This window comes from Vombatus ursinus, unplaced genomic scaffold (assembly GCF_900497805.2).
Source record: "Vombatus ursinus unplaced genomic scaffold, bare-nosed wombat genome assembly UNPS02014812.1, whole genome shotgun sequence".
Taxonomy (NCBI): Eukaryota; Metazoa; Chordata; class Mammalia; order Diprotodontia; family Vombatidae; genus Vombatus; species Vombatus ursinus.
In genome coordinates this window covers 10,410,618-10,421,111 of record NW_020954590.1, presented here as the reverse complement: position 1 = coordinate 10,421,111, position 10,494 = coordinate 10,410,618, and the positions used below count along the sequence as shown (strand labels likewise).

At 36.6% G+C, this 10,494-nt stretch overlaps 1 pseudogene; it reads left to right on the top strand.

Moving 5' to 3' along the window:
* Positions 1-1,897: 1,897 nt before the first annotated feature.
* On the top strand, positions 1,898-3,465 carry LOC114053764 (annotated as a pseudogene).
* The last annotated feature ends 7,029 nt before the right edge of the window (positions 3,466-10,494 follow it).

The following is a 10,494-nucleotide window of genomic DNA, read 5'->3' as shown; positions in this document are numbered from 1 at the left end:
GTGAGCTTCTTGAGGACAAGGACTGTCCTAAGCCTTTCCTTGTGTCCCTAGCATATGGAAAAGTGCCTAACACACAGTTGGCACTTAATAAATGTTTCTTGACTGATTAATTCCCATTCTAGAGATGGGGAAACCAAAGCTCAGAAAGCTTAGGTGACTTTCCCAGAATTGCATAGCTAGTTGGGGCTGAGGTTCAAACCCAGACATCCTGAATCCTAGTCAGTCCTGCTAAGTGCAACTGGGTGGTAGAGTGGATAGAGCATTGTCCTTGGAGTTAGCACATCCTGAGTTCCAAAATAGCATCAGACATCTATTATCTGTGTGACCCTGGGCACGTCACTTAATCTCTGTCCCTCAGTTTCCTCATCTGTAAAATGGGATTGATAATAATACCAGATTTCTCGTAGGATACTGCTTTGAGGATACAGAAGCTGTAGCATGCACTGCAGCCTCACCTGGGTAAAACCATCTCAGCAGATGGGCTAAACCAGGTTGAAGGTAACTGACAGGCTTCAAATCCTAGTGAGTTAGGGGGAAATCTACCCCAAGCATGTGGAGACTTCCCCCTTCCCCTGCCTAGGAATGGGGGGATGAGGAAAATTTGTTCCAAAAGCCATGAAGGCAGCTGAAGCAGGCACCATGGAGCACTTGGACCTTGGTCAAACATCAAAGACACCAAGGGCATCCACTTCATCCCAGGCCATCACCAGTTGTTTTGACTTCTGTCCTGCCAAAGGAAGTGGCATGACTCTGGAAGAGAGATTGAGGCTGATGACCTTGCATAACTCTATCACACTTAAATCCAATTCACCCATGAGTCAAGGAATCAAGACTTCACTCTTTGATGTCCTTGGTCCTCTTCAAAAATGAAAGATGAACAACAACAATTTACATTGTTGTAGTGGTTGTAAATAATATTTTTTCTGGCTCTGCTTGCTTCACTTTGCATTTGCTCATGTAAATATAGTTCATGTAATTATTTCTTTGCTTCTTGGTGTTCACCGTTCTTATTGTTTCATACAGCACAGTAATTTATGTATCAAAGATTGTTTAGCTACTTCTTAATCAATAAGCATCTACTTTGTTTCCAGTTCTTTGTACCACTAAAGTAATAAATATTTTTGTGTATTTGGACACTTTCTTTTTTGTCAGTGACCTCCTGGGAGTATGTGCCTACTAGTGGAATCACCAGGTCAAAATGTATAGATATTTTAGCTACTTTATTTGAAAAATTCCAAATTGCTTACCAGAAGGGTTGTATATATACGAATTATCAAGAAAACTTGTAGCTCAGTTGAAACATCAAATCTTATCAAATGGCTCTGACAGATATTCTCCCACTCCCTGTATCTATCAGGCTACTCTTATCTCATTGCTGGATTTAGACATGGGTAATACATTAAAAATATTTCTCAAAATAATTATGTCATAATTATATTATGTTGTCCTCCCATTAGAAGCCACTACCCAGGGCACGGCTAAGGAAATGGCAAACACTAGAAGTACTGCAGATGGGTAAGAAATGCTACAAAGGTAAAATAAACAAAGTCTATGAGTTGTTTAATAGTCTTGAAGAAGTCCTCTTGTAACCTAAATATAAGATTTTATTGGGCAATGTAGCTGGAAATAAATTTAAAAACCCACTTTTTTAACAACTGGGGTTAGTGTCAAGCGTCTGAGGCTGAATTTGAACTAAGGTCCTCCTGACTCCAGGGCTGATATTCTATCCACCATACCACCTGGCTGCCTTGAAAAAAAAAAAACACTCGAAAGGGAAGGCTACAATCCTGAATGAAATTACCAGACATATTTTTGTGTTGTTACAGGAAGTCAATGTCAAAACTTCTTTCACCAAAAACATGTGGCATGATGGCTTTCATTGCATTCTCCATGTGAAATGATTCCTGTGGAATGGTTATGGAGAAGAATTACAACTGTCTTTTTTTTTCCTAAAAGAAATCCTGGTGTAAAAGGATACAAGTTCAACCAAGCTAAAGTGAAATTATTTTATTATTATTAAGGATGATGCCAGTAATGATCCACAGAGGTTGGAAGAGCAGATTGTTGTTTCAAAATAGTGTTTCATAGGACTTAGTCTGGTCAGACAAAAGTGGATGTCATGAATCATTTCATACAGACTATTTTTTTTCTTTTTGTCCCTCCCTCCCTCCCTCTCCCCCTCCCCTCCTCCTTCCTTCCCTTCTCCCCCTTCCCTCCCTTTCATATTTTGCCCAGGCTGAAAGTACAGTGACCACTCAAGGCCCAGATCCCACTACTGAACAGAAACATTGACCTGCTTGATTTCTGACCTTTGCAGCATGATTGTACCTCTCTCTCCAGAGCTCACTAATATTGGTGCCCAACTTAGTATAGACAGGTAATTGGCTTAGCCTCCTGGAGCTCAAAATTCCTAGCTCAAAAAAACCCACCAACCTCAGCTTCACTAGCAGCAGAAACTACAAGCACATGTCAGACTGATGATAGAGCACTGGACCTGGAGTCAGGAAGATCTGTGTTCAAATTTGACCTCAAACACTCAATAGCTGTGTGACCCTAGGTAAGCCATTTTGCCTATTTGTTTAAGTTTTGTTAACTGTAAAATGGAGATAAAAATAACATTTATCTCTCAGGGTTGTTGCGAGAATCAAAAAAGAGAAATTTGTAAAGTGTCTGGCAAACAGTAGGTGCTATAATAAATGCCAGCTAGTGATGTACTATCCTGCCCAGTGTTGCTCTTTGAAAAACTGGTAAAATCCTGGTTACCTCAGGTTGACATAAAGATTGACTTTGGTACAGATGTACTTATAAAAGAAATTGTTCTTGCTGACTTTATTAGTAATTAGTGTTGGTGGCTCTGGCCATCTGGAAAGCAAAGGCAATACAAAGACAGACAATCATACTGGGATCTTGAGGAAGTGGTATCTGAAGGCCTCTAGATGGTGAAGAAAGACTTTGAATAGATTGCAGAAAGAGTGGAGTTGCTTCAAAAAGTGGAAAGTCCATAAAAATTATAGTATTGATGAGCTCAACTCTTAATGTTGGTCATTGTGAAAAAATTAAGAAAGCTTATGGAAACTATGAAATTTCATGTGATCTTTAAATAACAATTGTCCATAAGAGGCCAGATGAAACTGATTGTGAAGGGAGTGGTGTTCTTGCTATATTTGTGGCAATGACTGGCAGAAGCAATGACTTAGGACAATACCTTTGCTAACAATGAATATCCAGTAGTCAGCAGGCCTTCCATTGCACCTGATTGGGAAGCTCAAATGCATGGTTCTCCCTTAGATGCCGAGTGGTTTTGGCCACTCAATTATACTTTCTCCTGAAGGAGCAGCTCAGTTTACCATCCAGATATTTGGAGTAAATAACCATTCACTATGGGCTAAACCTTGAGTAAGCATATTAAACACATGGATTTCCTTGGTGTAAGCAGATAATAAAGTCAATGATTGTAATTTATAAAAAGAATTTATAAGAATTTTGTACATTTTAAAAAGCAGGAAACAAAATAGAACCTAATTTAGCCATAAAGAATATTACAGACCACACAAGAGAGATGATTGTAAACTAATCATACATAAAAACTAATAATAATGTCTTACTTGTATTTATATCTTATTATAGCTCCTAAAAAATGGAAATTGATGGAATAGCACTCAGCTACTTTTCTTGAGTCCAGTTAGGCTGACTTTTTAATATGAGACTTTGCAGAGAACTTCCTGACCTCTGTGGGGGGGGGGGGGAGGGAGAGAGAGAGAGAGAGAGAGAGAGAGAGAGAGAGAGAGAGAGAGAGAATAAGGATCAGGGATGGGGAGATATAGAGAGAGGGATTGGGCAGAGAGACAGACAGAGACAGAAAGACATACAAAGGAATTTCAGAAAAGCAAGATTTTTGCTCCCTTCTGCTGCATCCTAAGACTAGAAAGCACTATCTTCTTACCAACTGACCACCAGGAAGGATTAAAGACAGAGTCTTGTGTTCAGTTTTCTACCATGAAGAAGAACCCAACATGAACAGCATGAAGCTTCACAGTTTAATAGGAAGGAGAGAAAGGGGAGGAGGAGGAGATGACCTCAGAACACCCGTGTCTCTTAAACCCACTTACTACTTCGGATCAAGTGAGACCACATGTTAGAATCTCTAGTTTTATGTATACTCCTTAAGGAATGAGAATAGGTAGTTTTAAATCAAGGAGATCCTTCCCTGTTAGCGAACAGAAAATTATTGCCTTAAACCAGTCAGCCATATAATTCATTTTGATGTCCACTTTCCTCAGATCTCTTGACCTGCCTGAAGCCAAGTGGGGGAGGGTAGTTATTATGTTATTCTTTCCCCTTTCAAGATCAAAGGATAATGAGTTTTGAGATGGAAGGGACCTCAGAATTTATTTACCAAGAGTTCTTACCTTTTTGTGTGTCATGGAATCCTTTGGCAGTTTGGTAAGCCTACAAATTAATTCTCGGGATAATGTTAACTGCAGAAAATAAAATTCAGAGGATTTCTGAGGAAACCAATTAATTTGGAATATGGTTATTTAAAAGAATTGACAAGAAAAATGTTTGCAGAACCCAGGCTGAGAACTCCTGAGTTCTAATCCAAGTCTCCCCTTTAACAGATGAGAACATTGAGGTCTAGTGAAGTTGTGACTAGTCTAAGATTAGATGGGTAGTAAATATCAGAGTCAAAAATTAAACCCAGGTCTTCTTGACTCCAAATTCACATCTCTTTTCTCTGCACCATACATTTTAAGCAATTAGAAAATGACTTGATATAATTTGTAATTATGGTATTGCCCAGAATGGATAAACAGAGTCAGATCACTGTGATAAAAATAAGTTTCAGTGGCTCCCAATTGTCTCCTAACTGAAGTTCAGATTCTTTTTCCTGGCTTTCAAGACCTTCTGTAATCTGGAATGGGTTTTTTGTTGTCTGTTCTTCAGTCATGTTAGACTTCATTTGGGGGTTTTCTTGGCAAAGAGACTAGTGGTTTGCTATTTCCTTCTTCAGCTCATTTTACAGATGAGGAAACTGAGGCAAACAGTAACTTGCCCAAGGTCACAAAGTTAACACGTGTCTGAGACTGGATTCGAACTCATGTCTTCCTGACTCCAGGCCTGGCACTCTATACTATTGTGCCACTTAGCTGCCCTAGGAACCAGTCTACCTTTCTATGTTTTTCTTATATTATTGTCCTCCATTCATGTCAGTCAAATTTGACTACTCTGTTTCAACTCCCTAACAAATCCTGTGTTTTCCTCTTTCCACACTTTTGCTCATGTAACTCTTTCTGTATGGAATGCTCTTTCTTTTTCCCCTTAGGCTGGTAAATTCCAATACAACTTCAAAGCTCCATTCAAAATGCTACCTCCTCCATGATCTCTCCTCAGACAGAACAATTGGTTTTGTACTTTTATAATGTATGTATTCTGTGTTATTATTTATTATACTTAGATGTTTGTAAGCTCTGTGAGGCCAGAGATTGTAGAAAACTTTGTTCTCTATACACAGTAGACATTGAACAAGTATTTGTTAAATGAAAACTTAACAATGAAAGGATCTAAGACAATTCCAAAAGACTCACAGTGGAAAATGCTATCCACATCCAGAGAAAGAATTTAGAAGTCTGAATGCTGATGGAAGCACATTATTTGCTCTCCTTTTCTTTTGTTGTTTTGTTTTTTTTCTTTCTTGTGGTTCCTCCCATTAGTTCTACTTCTTCTTTACATCATGACCAATGTGAAAATATGTTTAATATGAATGTATAAGTAGAGCCTTTATCAGATTGCACACCATCTTGGGGAGGGGGGAAGAAGGGAGGAGGAAAAAATTTAAAACTCCATCTTATGGAAGTGAAATGTTGAAAACTAAAAATAAATTAATTATTAAAAAAAGGAAAACATAGGTGTATTATTAAATCATATCCATCAGTTGATTCAGTGCAAATATATTTTTCTCTAACCTTTATTTATATGCCAAATTTCATGTCTGTTCTTTTATATTGTTGGATATATATCTATGCTAAAACAATTATTAACTGCCTTTTTGGCTCCTCAAATGGCAGGATGAGCCCCAGAACTTAAGGTTTATCTTTATAGAATTTAATAGTATTGCAAATTTGGTCAAATCAATCTAATTCTTTAAAATATTGATATCACAGACAAATATAAATTTCAATTGAATTAAAAGATTATTTTCAAAACTGTTTTGCTTCTTTGTGTTTCCTACTGACCTTTCTTCTGTTCCCTTCTGTGCATTTAAAAGGTGGTTTAATAACCTTCTTTTCTTCCTCCCCCCAAGAATAATTATTTTTATGAAGCATTTAAAATTTTGAAGCAAGTCAATATCTTATTCCTTTCTTTCCCTCCCAACTTCCCAATCTGGAACTGAAAGAAAGAAAGAAAAAATCATGTATCAATTTACATAGTCATGCAAAACAAATTCCCACATTGGACAGTATGAAAACATATCACATTCACATCACTGTCTGGGTATGACTTGCATGTTTCATCACTAATCTTCTAGAGTTGAGGTTGATCATTTCACTGATAAGAGTTCTTAAGTTTTTCTCAGTTGTTTTTCTTTATAATGTCATTGTTGTAAAAATTGTTCTTTGGGTTCCACTCATTTTACTCTGAATTGATTTATAGAAATCTTCCCAGATTTGTCTGAACCCATCCCTTTCATCGCCACAAAAAGGGCTATATAAATATTTTCCTCTTTCTTTGATCTCTTTGGAGTATAGACCTAGTAGTGATATCATTGGGTCAAAGATTATTTTTACTTAAAAAAAAATGGTTGCTCATGTTGATTGAATGGTCTTATTACCAACTGGTAACTAACTAGTTACCATTCAGAACCTTGCCAGAACATACTGTTTTATGTGTCTAAATGTGAGGTCATTGTCTGTTCAAGTATTATCTCATTTAGATTTTCCATCCACTGCCTTCCTAGGACTGTCTGTCCTAGGAATTTTTCTAATTGTAGGGGTGACTCTGCCTAGTTTAGTGTTATTTGGGAAATTACTATTTCTTTTATTGTGCTTCCTTCTAGGTCATTAATGAAGAAATGAAATCAGTCCAGATCTTCTATGGATCTTGGTGGCTTCCTTTTGCATACTTTCCTCTGGCTTGATGCATCTTTCTTATTATTATTCCCCTTTGTTTATGGTCCATCAACCAATTTTCAATTCATTTGACAATGTTCATCTCCAAGCCAATTTGAATTAATTCTTCCTGAAGGATTTATGTAGATGCTGTGTGTCAAAGGTCTAAATTTATTACATATCTTGCCTTCCCTCATCCACTAATTTAGTTATTCAAAGAAGATAATTGGCCTTGTCTGGAATTATTTGTTCTTTTCAGGTCTATGCTACTTATTATTCTTGGCTTCATTCTCCTCCAAGTCCTAGAAAACTGTTTCTTCTTAGCATTAGTTTCATTGTTTTATTGTTAGAGGTAAAACTTGGTTATTTCTACTATCATCTGTCTCTTCTTACCAACCCCTATTTTTGCACATTGTTACCAATAATCCTGGAATATTAGACTCTCTTATTCTTTGCCGTCTAAAATGTGATTTTTCTTAGCTATAGAAAGTTGATTAGCTAAAAGTTTATATCTTTTAACCCCATGATTCATGGCACTAAGAAAAAATGTGCAAAGTATGAAGGAGTATTAATTTAAAGAATAATTACATTTATAAAGCATTTTCTAATTTTGGAAACTATTGCCCTTTTTAAAAATTGAGTACTTCTCCACTTTTTTTAAAAAGGAATGACTCATTTTAAATGTAGCCATTTCCCCACTTTATTAAAAAGTTCTTTCCTTTCCCTATCCTCCCGAATCTTAACACATTAAATTTTGAAGAACATTTTTAGCATTTAAAATAATGCTCCAGTTTAATTGCAAAATTAACAATTCTATTGGACTATTATAAAGAGCAACCTAGTTTTTTACTTTGAAATTTTTATTCAAATATTAGGTAATTTATTCTTGTTAGCTTAACATGATCACAAAAATGTATAAAAAAAGCTAAAGAAAATAGTTTCTAAAGAAGAATTACCACCATTAGATGAAAAAATGAGTGTGGGGTGCTTTTTTTCATAGTTTAATCATTTTGCTCAATAGTAGTAGCCATTCCATCCCTCTGCCCATAAATGGATAAACAAAGGTTTTGCCCCTTATTTCTCTTTATAAAATTCATACTTTAATCTTTCAAAGGATGCTTTCTCCCCACGCATCCTCAGATGTCTGATTGTCAGCTTTATATCTCAGGAAGTATTCATAGCAATTCAAGTACTGTAAAGCATCTACCTCGAGCAAGTCTCCATGTACTATATAACTTTTATAGTCATTATAAAAAATAATTTATTGAAAAAACTTAAACCTTTTCCAACTCAAGTGATTTTTGATTTAAATGTGTGTGCTCCTGGTTATGGTAATCAGTTATGGTGGATGCTTCTTCCTGAATTAGGTTTGCTGTTTATATCACAAAGTTTAGGAAATATGAAAGCAACAGCATCTCAAAGATAGGAGGTTAGTAGAAACAGAGACTTCTCAATCCATGTTTCACCATCACATGGCCTAGAATCACATTTAATGCAGAGCCTGGAGGAATTCTCCATTCTTTGTGTCATATTTTTTCTTTCCCATATCTTTTTACTTTCTCTGAACTATACATAATAAAGTCTAGAATGCAGTCACCCTCTCTCAGCTAAGATTGGTAACCCAAGACTACTTGAGAAACAAAATGACAAGCAACTTAAATAATTAACAGAAGATTGTACAGAAGATTTTATAAAGATTTATAAGAGCTGGTTTATTTTCAAATTTTGCCATGCTGACAGCAAGAAACCCTTGTGAGTACTTTACCTCTAAGGCATATATTGACATGTATAAAGACACATAAAGGCAAGTCTATATATTGCCATCTGAATTGGAAGATGAAGTTGCTGACAGTGTTATTCCTTATGCACACGAGGGTGGCTGACAAGACTAATGGGTCACCTGCAGCCCCTTATTATACAGAGTGTCCTTGGCTGGCAATTGCAGCTGTGGCCAGTAGGGTCTGTCACTCTTGGTGGTTGATGGTTCTCTTACTGTAACACTTGGCTGATGAAAACTGAATCACCCAATGTTTGATTGCCAATGGTTGACTATCAGTCTCTTTCTATATTTGGTGACTGGACTGTTACAGAACTAACTACTCTAATGATGACTTTGGTTAGACCAATCAGGCACTAAGAAAAAGTAAGCAGAGTATGAAGGAGGATTAATTTGGTCCACCTCTATGGCAACATGATGGACTAAGAGCCCAGGCCATCTTGTGCTCTGATCATGCTGCTGGTTTAAGGGCCATGGCTGGCCAGTTTGGCTGAAAATTGTTGCTTGAACAGTGCTGTCACCATACTTCCAGAAATAAACACAATCTGTTTCCATTACCTGTTTTTTAGTCAGTGATTTTGATGTTCCCCTATTTTTCTTACCTATTAGGGGTAGCCAGGTCTAGTCATATTTCACCTGACTCAGAATCAGAAGATATGGTTTCAGAGTCCTAGTTCTGCTGATATTTATCTCTGAGACCCTGAGCAAGGCAGGGTCATAGCTTCCTCATCTATAAAATGAACAAGTTATATGAACTTGCCTCTGAACTGCCATCTAGTTCTCAAGTTATGATCCTAACATGATCCTATGAAGCCCTGGGTGTGATGATCATTTTGCTGTGGGATCTGGAGACTTCACATTTCTGTACTCTGTGAAAGGGGATAATTATAGTTGCATGGCCTACCTCAAAGAGTTGTTGTGAGGAAAATACATCATAAAATGACTAACAAGTTATATAAATGGAAACTGCTATTATGAATGTAACATTGTCTACATTTTCCTTCCATTGTTTAACTGAACAAATGTTTTATCATAGACACATTCATTGACATAACTTAATTAAACCCAAACTGTTGACAGCAGAGACAGTCCATGTCTGCTCAATGGACCACAGTCACCCATTTGCAAAAGCCTATTGTTTTCACTGTGTAATACAGAAACTGTTGTCTATAACTGTATAACAATAGTTAAAAATGTAAATTAAACCTTCATGAGGAGAAAAAGGCTAAGCTCATTTAAGAGATTGACTTAAAGGAATTTGAAAGTTGATAATTTAGTTAATAGATGATTGTAAATATTGTTCAAGATAGCATGCAAAATTTTCAAAATAACAAGGATCTTCAAAAGGGTTACTTAAATAACTGGGAAAGCTTTGATTATGATTAATGGTAAATCATCCTAGGGCAACAATAAATCTGTGGCCACTGTGTTTCCCTTATGACTTTTAATCAGTTTTGAAGCATAAGGCAATAGCAGAGGGAAAACAAGATACAGAGAACTGCAACTGGAATTTTATTTTGCTGTTCTGTTCTAAAAGGGCAACAGAACTACTGGGAGAAGCTTTGTTCCAAGGCTCATTAGTTGAGCTAAAAAGTGTTGCTCCATCCTAGT